Below are 12676 nucleotides of genomic sequence, written 5' to 3'. Positions count from 1 at the left end.
AGACACATTTACTAGTGTAGCCGAGTGTCCTGGGTTTGCCTATACAGTGTAGTTATATAATAAAATAATAAACGGGAGACATTAGAGCAGGTCCAGTAGCCACTCCTTTACACTTCTCTCTCCACAACCACACGGCAACTCTGAAAGGACAAAACTCCTCCTCCTCTGTTTACTTGGGACACCCTGAACTGTTTGTTACACATAGGATAATTCTGGAAAATCCCTTATCTGCTTATTGTGTTACTAGTGTTCTAGTGAGATTATATGGTGGTACCTAAAAGTCGGACGAGTGTGGCCACGGGTGTGGTGACCGCCAGTGTCTCCGTAAGAAACTACGTTTCTCGACGAGGCAAGGCAGCCGAGCTGAGATTTTTTTCCCCCCCTCCTCCACGGTGTAAGCATCCGACGGTCGGGGGCGGCCGTTGGTCGGAGGCAAGAGAATCCGCAGCTGCAGGAAGAACGACGCAAACTCTCCGCTCATGTCTACGGTAAGAGCCGATTTATTGCCACCATTTTCTCACCGAAGCCTGCTGGTTGACATGTGGTAGGGAACCGTGTTCGCTTGACCGCTCTGTTCCATAGTATAGCTTCACCGTCATCTTTAGGGAATGTAAACAAAGAAACACCGGCTGTGTTTGCGTTGCTACAGCCGGCCGCAATACACCGCTTTCCATCTACAGGTTTCTTCTTTGTAGTCTCCATTATACATTGAACAAATTGCAAAAGATTCACCAACACCGATGTACAGAATACTGTGTAATTATGCGATTAAAGCAGATGACTTATAGCTGGGATCGTTAGTGGATAAACAAAGGCTTTTTTATTATACGTGCGCCATATTTTGGCGGTGTGCAGTCTGAGTTTGTTTTTACGGAATTCGCCTCGTAAAGAGTTGCATTTCCCACACCAGACTGGAGGCTCCTGTTTCAGATAATGGAATAAGTTAGTTATTCTGCAACTAACTTTTTTTTTAAAAACTTTGCAGCGGGCAGTCATTTGTTCCACGCTTGTTTCCGCAAAACCAAACCACTGACAACACGTTTCGCTCTTATTAGCATCAGCCATATTTTGCTATGTACCATATTTTTCGGAGTATAAGTCGCTCCGGAGTATAGGCCGCACCTGCTGAAAATGCATAATAAAGAAGGAAAAAAACATACATAAGTCTCACTGGAATATAAGTCGCATTTTTGGGGGAAAATTATTTGATAAAACCAAGACCAAGAATAGACATTTGTAAGACAATTTAAAATGAAGGATAGTGAACAATAGGCTGAATAAGTGTACCTTATATGAGGCATAAATAACCAACGGAGAAGGTGCCTGGTATGTTAACCTAACATATTATGGTAAGAGTCATTCAAATAACTATAACATATAGAACATGCTATACGTTTACTAAACAATCTGTCACTCCTAATTGCTAAATCACGTGAAATCTTATACGTCTAGTCTCTTACGTAAATAAGCTAAATAATATTATTTGATATTTTACGGTAATGTGTTAATAATTTCACACATAAGTCGCTCCTGAGTATAAGTCGCACCTCCGGCCAAACTATTAAAAAAAAACTGCGACTTATAGTCCGAAAAATACGGTATGTGAATCTCTGCTAGGGAAATACGGAGGCGGGTGAAAGCTGCGGAAGCATCCCAGGGGCAAAAGGAGAAAAAAAATTGTTGTTGTTTTTTTTTAATCTTTTGCAACAAGTAAGGTTTATTCAGGTGTACTGGAGAGGAGGCTACGTCGGATAGTCGAACCTCGGATTCAGGAGGAACAGTGTGGTTTTCGTCCTGGTCGTGGAACTGTGGACCAGCTCTATACTCTCGGCAGGGTTCTTGAGGGTGCATGGGAGTTTGCCCAACCAGTCAACATGTGCTTTGTGGACTTGGAGAAGGCATTCGACCGTGTCCCCCGGGAAGTCCTGTGGGGAGTGCTCAGAGAGTATGGGGTACCGGACTGTCTTATTGTGGCGGTCCGCTCCCTGTACGATCAGTGCCAGAACTTGGTCCGCATTGCTGGCAGTAAGTCGAACACATTTCCAGTGAGGGTTGGACTCCGCCAAGGCTGTCCTTTGTCACCGATTCTGTTCATAACTTTTATGGACAGAATTTCTAGGCGCAGTCAAGGCGTTGAGGAGTTCCGGTTTGGTGGCCGCGGGATTAGGTCTCTGCTTTTTGCAGATGATGTGGTCCTGATGGCTTCATCTGACCGGGATCTTCAGCTCTCGCTGGATCGGTTCGCAGCCGAGTGTGAAGCGACCGGAATGAGAATCAGCACCTCCAAGTCAGAGTCCATGGTTCTCGCCCGGAAAAGGGTGGAATGCCATCTCCGGGTTGGGGAGGAGACCCTGCCCCAAGTGGAGGAGTTCAAGTACCTAGGAGTCTTGTTCACGAGTGGGGGAAGAGTGGATCGTGAGATCGACAGGCGGATCGGTGCGGCGTCTTCAGTAATGCGGACGTTGTACCGATCCGTTGTGGTGAAGAAGGAGCTGAGCCGGAAGGCAAAGCTCTCAATTTACCGGTCGATCTACGTTCCCATCCTCACCTATGGTCAGGAGCTTTGGGTCATGACCGAAAGGATAACATCACGGGTACAAGCGGCCGAAATGAGTTTCCTCCGCCGTGTGGCGGGGCTCTCCCTTGGAGATAGGGTGAGAAGCTCTGCCATCTGGGAGGAACTCAAAGTAAAGCCGCTGCTCCTTCACATCGAGAGGAGCCAGATGAGGTGGTTCGGGCATCTGGTCAGGATGCCACCTGAACGCCTCCCTAGGGAGGTGTTTAGGGCACGTCCAACCGGTAGGAGGCCACGGGGAAGACCCAGGACACGTTGGGAAGATTATGTCTCCCGGCTGGCCTGGGAACGCCTCGGGATCCCCCGGGAAGAGCTAGACGAAGTGGCTGGGGAGAGGGAAGTCTGGGTTTCCCTGCTTAGGCTGTTGCCCCCGCGACCCGACCTCGGATAAGCGGAAGATGATGGATGGATGGATTGCAACAAAAAAAACCCCTCAAATTTACCAATAAAATCGATATATCACCCAGGCATAGTTGGATGGATCTGCATTTGCATTTTAAAATAAGGGACATTCACCTAGGAGATGAATGAGATGACAAAAAACGTCATTGTCAGAAACCGCCGTTCACCAGAATTTAGATAAAATAACTAACCCACGCCATTTTCTTCCGAGTTCTCTAAACGGATCAGTCTTGGCAAGTTTTTGCAGGCGGATGAGTGTTATTTAATCATGGTTATGACTGACAATTAAAATCTTCTTTTATGGCCGCTGTCGCAACATAACTTGCGGCGCAGTTTTCTAAATTGACTGCTGTTCTGACGAGCCCGTCCAAGTTCCCTGATCTTTGGATTATGGACAAGAAAAATGATGGCGCAAAGCCTCTGAGTGGGTGCACCAGGTCACAATCAAAACCAGCTGCCAATTAACTTAATGACTGAATCTATCACATTCAATTAGTGGGAGTCTACGAGCTGCCAATCCAGCCCTCGGATCTCTCGTTAAACAAAAACACACTTTTGGAGCTACGTCTCCGTCTTTGTGATCCTTATCTGACGGGCCCTGCGTCCTATTTGAAGCAGTCCACTCTGACAGGTCCCACGGATAAAGCGGCGTATGGAAGAGGTCACCTCAACTTCTGGATTCCATCGGCCGCTTTGTGTCTTGCAACAGCTGACAAATGGTTTTAAACGGCATGCGGGGAGAATGAGGGAGGCATTCCCTTGATGTGTGGATGCAAGAAGGAATAGTAGATAAGAAGGGAATACGGGGCTCGAAAGGCCATGTGATCTTACAATGCTTTGTGGGGAAAGGCTTTGTTTACATCAAAAAGCGAGCGACAAACTGGATTAAAAGGGATCGTGCAAAATAAGCACAACAAGGGATCGTAATGAGACAAACTGTACCATATTGCAAAGAAAAAATGAGAAAAAATGGTGGAATTGACTTAAAGGAGCGCACGGTTGTACGAGCAATAGTAGGGTAATACCATCCATCCATCCATTTCTTACCGCTTATTCCCTTTCAGGGTCGCGGGGGGCGCTGGCGCCTATCTTAATATCCCTGGTGGTCTAGTGGTTAGTGCAGGGGTGCCCATTACGTCGATCGCGAGCTACCAGTCGACCGCGGGGGGTGTGTCAGTCGATCTCCAGCCAGGCTTTTAAAAAAAATAGACCTAAAAATTAGTGATCATCAATCTTCACCAAGACGTCACTTAAATGACATTCACGGTACCGGAGGGTCTTGTGAGATGACGCTGGCTGCTGCAAGATCATTATTATGAAAATATGACCGAGAGGAAGGCGAGAAACACTTTTTATTTCAACAGACTCTCGCGCCGTACCTTCCGTCAAAACTCTAAAGGCCGACTGCACATTTCCTATCTTCACAATAAAAGCCCCGCTTCATGCTGCCTGCGCTAACTAAATACAGAGTCTCGGAAAACTGGCGTGCACAAGCGATCCCTCAGAAAGCTGGCGTGCACATCACTTGTGCACGCCAGCTTTCCGAGACTCTTATTTAGTTAGCGCAGGCAGCATGAAGCAGGGCTTTTATTGTGAAGATAGGAAATGTGCAGTCGGCCTTTAGAGTTTTGACGGAAGGGACGGCGCGAAAGTCTGTTGAAATAAAAAGTGTTTCTCGCCTTCCTCTCTGTCATTTTTTCATAATAATGAACTGGCAGCAGCCAGCGTCATCTCACAAGACCCTCGGGTGCCGTGAATGTCAATCAAGCAAGCTACGGAATTTGCCGCCAATGTTTTTCTTGTAAAGTGTATGGAAGCTGGATGAATTAGATGCCAAAAACCAACCACTTTCATGTGGTATTGTACAGAAAGGACAACTTTTTTTCTCCTCCATTTGAAAATGTGGGCGTTATCATCATTACTGTCTGATTCCAATCAATGCAAGTCATCAGAATCAGGTAATACACCAACTTATATTCTTGTCTTCGTGAAAGAAAGACATCTATATGTGTTACACATGCTTGTATTATCATTAAACACATTTAACTTGTTTACAAAAATGTCTCTTTCATAAATAAATAAATATAAATGATATATATAAATGAGGTAGATCCCCTCGAGTTGGTCAATTGAAAAGTAGCTCGCCTGCAGAAAAAGTGTGGGCACCCCTGGGTTAGGGTAATAGTAAAAGTAAAATTAGTTAGTGTAGCTGTGAAAAGTCATACAAGTAATATTATCATTTGTAACAGTGTTACCAGCTGTAGTAGCAAAGTTGGTGTATTAGCACTACAAGTAGTACATGTATTGCTATTAATTCTACTGCCACTATATAACTGTATTGTGTGATATATATATATATATATATATATATATATATATACATACATACATTTATGTTTTATTATATGTATATATTCATATTTACTGTACTGTATGTATTTATGTATACATTTTGTGTGTTTCATTTCCTACTCATGTACATACATTTGTAGATGTAGTACATGTTTTGTACATTTATACAATAATGTAAACTGATTGAAAATAAGTTGAGAAATGAGCAATATATGAATTATTTTGAATTTATATGTGTTACCTTTATTGAGTATGTTGCTGTCCTTAAAAATGGCCAACTCACAGAACTTATTACTATGTGTGTGTATGGTCAAATGTACATAGCAACAGCGGCGGTCGGTCCTCACAACTACAGAAGTAAAATATGTATGTGTGTGTATATATATATATATATATATATATATATATATATATATATATATATATATATATATATATATATATATATATGTAGGTGTGGGAAAAATTACAAGACTACTTTGTCTCTACAGAATTGTTTCATGAAGGGTTCCCTCAATCATCAGGAGATTTTAATGGAAGCATTCACATACAATGGTTTATATAGGGCACAGAGTGGGTGGGCACAGGCAGGCGTAGGGCATGGTGATTGGCTCATGTGTTACCTAGGCGGTGTTTCCGTCTGTGGCGGCATGTTGAAATGATTTCACTGCGCTTGTTGAGGGATGATAGATCTGGATGATATATAATAAACAGTTTCTCTTTTAAGCATAGGTTGCATCTTTTATTACCACTGTTGTAAGGTGTGCTGGATGCAATAATTTGCCATGTTATTGAATATTCAACATTATTGTCTTTGAGGTTCCAAATGTGTTTGCTGAGTTCTGTAGAATTCCGCAAAGTCTGGTTTCTAAAGGAGGCGTTGTGATTATTCCATCTTGTTTAGAACGCTCCTTCGGTTAATCCTACGTACGTGTCGGATGTGTTAATGTCCTTGCGTGTTACCTTTGCTTGGTAAACGACTGATGTCTGATATATATATATATATATATATTTATATATATATAATTTCACCGTTTTTGTTAAGTACACAAGTCCACACGTGTTCATTCATAGTTTTGATGCCTTCAGTGACAATCTACAATGTAAATAGTCATGAAAATTAAGAAAACACATTGAATGAGAAGGTGTGTCCCAACTTTTGGCCTGTACTGTATATATCAGGGGTCGGGAACCTTTTTGGCTGTGAGAGCCATACAAGCCAAATATTTTTTTAAAGTATTTCCGTGAGAGCCATATCATTAATTTTTTTAACACCGAATACAACTATATGCGTGCATTTTTAAGAAAGACCAACATTTTTAGAGTATAATAAGTTTCTTATTCTTTTTAATAACATTGTTATTCTGAGGCTAACCAAAAATAAATAAAATAATTCTTACCATTAATACGACTTCTTGAACAGGTGCGGTAGAAACCGGATGGATGGATGAAAACGCATGAGAATGTTTTATATTTTGAACGTTATATTAAACACTGTGATTACCAGCGGAATTATTCATTACTTATTGTGTTAAGTAATGTCAGCTAAGATTTATCTGAGAGCCAGATGCAGTCATCAAAAGAGCCACATCTGGCTCTAGAGCCATAGGTTCCCTACCCCTGGTATATATAATTGCAGCACATATATAAAATGTTGACGGCAGGTTTTGAAGTTGTTTTAGAGGGCACTGAAGGCTACAACGGTGATTCCTATTAGCCACATCTTGCAGGCATTTTTTTATCATCTTTAAAATCCTAAAAAAAAAAGACACATATATGTTCATGTCTCTTATGATTAGAGATATTATCAGCCGATAAATGCTTTAAAATGTAATATCAGAAATTTTCGGTATCAGTTCAGAAATGACCGGTATGGGTTTCAAAAAGTAAAATGTATGCCTTTTTAAAACGCCGCTGTACGGAGTGGTACACGTACATAGGGAGAAGTACAGAGTGCAAATAAACCATAAAGGCACTGCCTTGGCGTGCCGGCCTAATCACATAATATCCACGACTTTTCACACACACAAATGAATGCCATGCATACTTGGTCAACAGCCATAAAGGTCACACTGAGGGTGGCTGTATAAACAACTTTAACGCCGTTACAAATATGCGCAATACTGTGAACCCACACTAAACAAGAATGACAAACACATTTCGGGAGAACATCCGCAGCGTAACACAACACAAACACAACAGAACAAACACCCAGAATCCCTTGCAGCACTAACTCTTCCGGGACGCTACAACACCCTTGCTACTCCCTACCCCCCCATCAAACCCTCCCCTGTTAACCTCCTCATGCTCTCTCAAGGAGAGCATGTCCCAAATTCCAAGCTGCTAAAAAACAATGCACTTTGAGACGTCAATAATAAATATGGCAGTGCCATGTTGGCATTTTTTTTTTCCATAACTTGAGTTGATTTATTTTGGAAAACCTTGTTACATTGTTAACTCATTATTATTAGGCATAATAATTTGTTAATTCCACGACTGTATATATCGGTATCGGTTGATATAGGAATCGGTAATTAGAGTTGGACAATTTTAGAATATCGACAAAAATGCCTATATCGGACATCTCTACTTCCATCATTCATCCATTTTCTACCGCTTATTCCCTTTCGGGGTCGCGGGGGGCGGTGGCGCCTATCTCAGCTACAATCGGGCGGAAGGCGGGGTACACCCTGGACAAGTCGCCACCTCATCGCAGGGCCAACACAGATAGACAGACAACATTCACACACTAGGGCCAATTTAGTGTTGCCAATCAACCTATCCCCAGGTGCATGTCTTTGGAAGTGGGAGGAAGCCGGAGTACCCGGAGGGAACCCACGCAGTCACGGGGAGAACATGCAAACTCCACACAGAAAGATCCCGAGCCTGGATTTGAACCCGGGACTGCAGGAACTACGTATTGTGAGGCAGACGCACTAACCCCTCTGCCACCGTGAAGCCCCAACATTTTATATGTTCCATTGAAAATATACAACATTACACACGGCGCTCAAATATCTATCAACATGTTTTAGTACGACTTTGGTAAGCTATGAAGCTGCACCGCTAGATGGATTGTACTGTGCTTCAACCTACGGGTATTATTAGGGTGTGAGTATAAGGAAATACATATTTGGCATTTTTTTTTCCATAACTTGAGTTGATTTATTTTGGAAAACCTTGTTACATTGTTAACTCATTATTATTAGGCATACTAATGTGTTAATTCCACGACTGTATATATCGGTATCGGTTGATATAAGAATCGGTAATTACAGTTGGACAATTTTAGAATATCGGCAAAAATGCCTATATCGGACATCTCTACTTCCATCATCCATCTATTTTCTACCGCTTATTCCCTTTTAGGGGTTGCGGGGGGCGCTGGCGCCTATCTTAATATCCCTGGTGGTCTAGTGGTTAGGGCAGGGGTGCCCATTACGTCGATCGCGAGCTACCAGTCGACCGAGGGGGGTGTGTCAGTCGATCTCCAGCCAGGCTTTTTAAAAAAATAGACCTAAAAATTAGTGATCATCAATCTTCACCAAGACGTCACTTAAATGACATTCACGGTACCGGAGGGTCTTGTGAGATGACGCTGGCTGCTGCAAGATCATTATTATGAAAATATGACCGAGAGGAAGGCGAGAAACACTTTTTATTTCAACAGACTCTCGCGCCGTACCTTCCGTCAAAACTCTAAAGGCCGACTGCACATTTCCTATCTTGGGAGGAAGCTGGAGTACCCGGAGGGAACCCACGCATTCACGGGGAGAACATGCAAACTCCACACAGAAAGATCCTCAGCCTGGAATTGAACCCAGGACTGCAGGACCTTCGTATTGTGATGATTGTGAATTTTTTTTTCTTTTAAAAGTGCAATTTCATTTAAGCGAACGTTTAACAAATGTTACAGAATAAAACATGTTTTGATTCAAGCTTACCTGTCTAAATATGCTGTGGCTTTCACACCAACATGTACCAGGTGATGGCGTTAAAAGGTATATTTCTCATTTTGTATAGCTTTTACTTTCCATGCATTCCTTGCCTGTTTATTTGCTCACAAACTGACTTCCAAAGCTTTGGGTTCGCCCTGGAAAGCCATCATGACAACCATCCTGGCAGTTACTGATGCTGCAAGATTGCAACATAATTACAACTTGTTAAAGAAAAAAACTTTAGGACAGAGTTCTGAATTCATCCCAATGTAAAAATGCTATTCCAATGCAGTAAGACCCACGATGCAATGCGTTTCCACGTCACACTTCAAGCCCTATAAGCCATCCCCAGAAAGTGAGATGAATGATGCAAATTACAAGACTTGAGATCCCACTTTTCTTGCAATAATCTGACTTTGACTGCAGCTATCTTTCCTCCATGGTGAGTGTCTTGAACCCCACATGATAACACTTAGCCAGGCCATAAAGAATAGGCCCCTTTAACTGATCCATTAGCGTCCAATTCCTGAGAGTGGACCCGGCGGTGTCTCCTGAAACTTACCAGGAAGCCTTGAAGGGAAACAGCATGGCAGACGAGCAGCGAGATCAAAGAAGGCCTCTCTCCTCCTCTTCCATGGCTCTCAGCCTTTATCTGCTGCTCCTTATCTGCACCTTTGATACAATGGCCACATGGACGAGTCAGCAGAAAATACAACAAATGCCTTTTCATTTGTATATGAAGGTGCTGCATGTCACCGGCTCATAATGAAAAAATTAAAACAGATAGGGCTGTAAAAAATATTGAGTTAACTCATGTGATTAATCACAAAAAATATTGCATTAATCATGTATATACAGAGATTAATCACTGAATTTATTTGGACTATACCTTAAACGCAGATGTTTACCTGACAGGCAAGTTGTTATATATATTAAATAAAACTGTTTACAGAGCAAATATATGACATGCATTATGTAAAAATATCCATCCATCCATCCATTTTCTACCGCTTATTCCCTTTCGGGGTCACGGGGGGCGCTGGCGCCTATCTCAGCTACAATCGGGCGGAAGACGGGGTACACCCTGGACAAGTCGCCTCCTCATCGCAGGGCCAACACAGATAGACAGACAACACTCACACTCACATTCACACACTAGGGCCAATTTAGTGTTGCCAATCAACCTATCCCCAGGTGCATGTCTTTGGAAGTGGGAGGAAGCCGGAGTACCCGGAGGGAACCCACGCATTCACGGGGAGAACATGCAAACTCCACACAGAAAGACCCCGAGCCTGGATTTGAACCCAGGACTGCAGGACCTTTGTATTGTGAGGCAGACACACTAACCCCTCTTCTACTGTGAAGCCCTATGTAAAAATATATATTTTTAATTGGACTGTGGAGAGGCGGAGCCGGCGGGCCGACGGCAGGGCAGGGCTCGCTGGAGCCCTACCCAAGATGGCGGCAAGGAGGCGGAGAATGCGGCGAAGCGGAGAGCCGGGTGTGCCGGGAGCGACGCCGCCGCAATCTAGTCCAGGTGCGTGGATCGCGCACCGACAGAAAATCAACATATCTCCTCGCAGTGTATAAAAGGGGAGAAGGAGGAGAGATCGGGGCAGAAGGAGTAGGAGAACCCGCAGCACTCTTGTCCAAAGGCAAAACCCAGTAACTCAATTTTGGTCAAAACTGAGCTGATAATTTTGGAGTTCCCAGGTGATATGCTTTACATTGTTACGCCTGTTCGGCATTGTGATGCCGAGTTCGATTCCATGGAGGATGCGTCAAGTGAACACAGCAAATGTAAGAATATACCAAATTTATTTAAATAACAAAAAGAGCTATATAACAAAAATGCTAGAGCTAGTAGAATAAAACAAACAAAGGACACTAGCATAAAAGCTAGGATATACAACAATGAGAAATAAACTGGCATGTAGGCAAATAAAACAGTAAAACAAAAACTTCAGCATGAGAACTGGAATGAACAATGAATGGCTAGCGTGAAAAGCTTAGCGAGAATATACATACGATATAGAGTGCAGGCGTAACTTGTTGCGTGAAAAGCAAATCATGAACCCAGGCTGAACAAACAAAAGGACGGTTTATAAAGTGACGGTGATTATCTGTAGCAGGTGTGCGGGGCGTGAGCAGCAGGTGAACTGGTGAGTAACCATGGTAATGAACAAAAACAGGAAGTATGAGGGTAGAACGACGGAGTGATAAAAATGCAACAATAAACCATAACACGGGAAGATCGGAGTACGGATCTTAACATACATTAGTGTATGCGATATTGTAATTTGTTCCGTAAGTAAGCAACTACCACATAACCACGTAGATACAACAACAAAACCTAGTATCTCAATGGACCAATCGGAGCTTCTTTGTCAGTCGCCTTATTGTCTTTAATGAGACATTTGCACGAATGGGGGCCGACGGTCAACTTGATTATGTGATATTATGGCACGAGGGGATATTTGGAAGATTGGCCCAGGACGTTGCAAGCACCTTCATTAAATGTATTGTTCTTGATTCTTCCCCTTGCATACTCTTTTGGGCAGATAACTGTGGAGGTCAAAATAAAAACTGGACGCTGTACACGGCTCTTGCCCAATGTGCAAACGCAGAATGGGGCCCACCCGAGATTGTGATAAAATATCTGGAGAAAGGGCACACGTTCATGAGAGCAGATTCAATCCATGGCTCAATCGGCAAGAAAATGAAAGCTCAAGAAAACATCTATACGTTTGATGACTTTGTAGATCTTTGTAAGACAGCATCAAGATAGATTGGTTGTTCTTTGTTTTCTCTAAATCAGCTACAAGTGAGTTACTGGGTTTTGCCTTTGGACGGGAGAGCAGTACCTGAGGTCCGAGAGCGATAGAAAGCGAGCCGAAGACAGCAACGACGTGCCCGGCTGAAAGAGAGCGAGGAGCGAGCAGGAGAGAAGGAGCTGAAAAGCGACCGGACCGCAGACAAGTTTGTGTTATTGAAAGAACAAACAAGAGTCAAACCTGCTAAGCAATGTCCTTCCTGAGTGGTCCATGGAACCCACACGACGACATTCTGACAATAAAATTGCATGTGTGTCCAAATATTGGGCTCTTTTTTTTTTTTTGGTCTCAAAGTTTTTTTTCTGGCCCACGAATAAATTATCTCTGGCCCCCGGGATGATATTTGATTAGTATTAGAACCGGCCCGCAGGCCATAGCCGCCTGCTGCTGTTTTGCATGCACAATCAGTGTTTTTTGATTGATTAATTGAAACTTTTATTAGTAGATTGCACAGTACAGTAAACATTCCATACAATTGACCACTAAATGTTAACACCCGAATACGTTTTTCAACTTGTTTAAGTCGGGGTCCACGCTAATCAATTCATCAGTTCACTTGATGGGGTCCCAGGGAC

General features: G+C 43.0%; 1 protein-coding gene across 1 annotated transcript in view; it reads right to left on the bottom strand.

Moving 5' to 3' along the window:
• Positions 1–9827: 9827 nt before the first annotated feature.
• LOC133538573 (uncharacterized) overlaps positions 9828–12676 on the bottom strand; it is a 30395-nt gene continuing 27546 nt past the window's right edge. The window contains exon 4 of the mRNA XM_061880226.1: positions 9828–9939. The gene's annotated coding sequence lies outside the window, so the exon portion shown is untranslated. The remainder of the gene's footprint in view (positions 9940–12676) is intronic.

The sequence above is a fragment of the Nerophis ophidion genome, linkage group LG20 (genome assembly GCF_033978795.1).
Source record: "Nerophis ophidion isolate RoL-2023_Sa linkage group LG20, RoL_Noph_v1.0, whole genome shotgun sequence".
Classification (NCBI taxonomy): domain Eukaryota; kingdom Metazoa; phylum Chordata; class Actinopteri; order Syngnathiformes; family Syngnathidae; genus Nerophis; species Nerophis ophidion.
Note: the sequence above shows the minus strand (reverse complement) of the source record. Positions and strands in the feature narration are given on the sequence as shown.